At 43.4% G+C, this 1872-nt stretch overlaps 1 non-coding gene across 1 annotated transcript; it reads left to right on the forward strand.

Annotated features, from left to right (window-relative positions):
- The first annotated feature begins 450 nt into the window (after positions 1–450).
- TRNAA-UGC (transfer RNA alanine (anticodon UGC)) lies at positions 451–523 on the forward strand. Its single transcript has one exon. It is a non-coding gene; the product is annotated as a tRNA-Ala (tRNA).
- The last annotated feature ends 1349 nt before the right edge of the window (positions 524–1872 follow it).

Here is a 1872-nt window from a genome sequence, read left to right on the forward strand (position 1 = left end):
TAAGATTATTCGCTATCCTGGATTCCATTTCCCAAAGACTCTTGCAACCATTCTTTTCTTTTGTCTCTCTTTTGTAGTTTTCTTTCGTGTAGGCATCAGTGTGTCTCTCTTTCTTGCTTGCGTGCTAGGGGATTTCTTAGATTAGTTTTTCTCTGGTATCGTTTTGCGATGATGGGCAAGAGTTCACATCGACGGGAAGGTTTGGCACCTCGATGTCGGCTCTTCGCCACCTGGGGCGGAGGGAGACACGGGGAAAGCATAGCTTTCCCTTCTCCATGCATGCAATTTATTTTAGGCCTTTCTAAGCAAGTGTTCCTCTAAAGCAAAGAAAGGAACAACGCCGCTGTATAGCCCGCGCCGCAAGATTCAATAACCAGGATCGCCACACAAATTCTTTGCTTTAAAAGAAAAGTTTGCCTATATGATACGTGTTGCACATGAAACGAGGGCGGGGGCGTAGTTTAATTGGTAGAACGCATGTTTTGCAAGCATGAAGTTATTGGTTCAAGTCCGATCGTCTCCATTCGTATACAGATTAGCACATTAAATTTATAACTAGGCTAGGACAACTACACCACTTTCGAAGTTTTTCTGCCATCCCAATAGCCTGTTGAGCGCTTTTCCTTCTTTTCTTTGGGAATAGGTGGAAGGGCCTTGTAGATTATGAATAAAAGCAATATCATAAACACTAACCCTGTAGCAGCCACAGCTACGACTATTGCTAGTGCAGACTCAGGGAATTTGACTCGACGGGGTAATCCGTGATAGATAGATAGATCGTAGGGTTTGGTTTTATAGTATACGAGGGATACATGTGTATCCGGGCATATGCGGGCTGCCGACATCTGCACAACAGATAAGCTACTCTTAAGGCCCATATCGAATCCATCCAGTAGATCATGGATGAGGCATCCTCATTCTGACGACTAACTGATTGCTTAAGGACCTTAGCGTACGATCTGGGCTGTTTCCCTTTCGACTTTGGATCTTAGCACCCGAAGTCTGTCTGTACAAACCCATGGCCTGTATTCGGAGTTTCCTTGGGGTCGGTCAAGCTTTGGGCTACCCTAGCCCATTGAGTTTTTCGTGGTTGGTCATTTGTTTAGTTTTTTTCCTTTTAGCTCTCGATACGCCGGTGCATATGGCCAGAGAACCAAAGGCTATCAATCATAAGGTGGAGTGAAATTGAATAGCCAGAGTGTTTTTGGGCACTCAACAAAAAGAGAGGCGCACAGGCGACAAAGTAACATCTAACTAGTGATTAGTCACATCAAAAGGAGAGAAAAAAAGTAATTGAGCTCTCCGGTGCTATCGCTTCTGCGGCTGTCTTACGAACCAATCGGATAGATTGGTTATCCACCTCAACTCAAAAAAGCTGAAGATAAAGTAGCCTTAGGTACTTAAAGTGGAGGTAACGTAAATGAATTAATAGATAAAGACTAAGTTCTTTAACGTCGTTTGAGATGGCAAGGGCCTTTGTACACAGCGACATACCTTAAAATATGCCATGCTGCTTACAATTTCACGGGATAAAGTGCCATTTATCCTTGCTTGCAGAAAATGGCATATTTGACATAGTTGAGGGGAACTTCGATAATCAAATGTTACGTTAGCCTAGCACCTAAAGATCTAAGGGGAACCTTTTACTCAAGAAACTAGTGTGTATGCTTTATTAAAAGGTGCTATTGAGGATTACTGCAGGAAAGGAAAGGGAAGGAAAGGAAAAGCATAGCATGTTGTAGAAGCAGCTTCATTGAATTTAGCGTCCCCTATCGCTAAGCGTAGGTAACGTTGGATTAGGGCTGAAAGCTATGAAAGCCCTTTGTGGCACCTTGAAATTGGAGCTAGCATAATATCATGAAGTTGCCGCCG

Source organism: Adiantum capillus-veneris, chromosome 17, assembly GCF_014529385.1.
Source record: "Adiantum capillus-veneris isolate H3 chromosome 17, ASM1452938v2, whole genome shotgun sequence".
NCBI lineage: Eukaryota > Viridiplantae > Streptophyta > Polypodiopsida > Polypodiales > Pteridaceae > Adiantum > Adiantum capillus-veneris.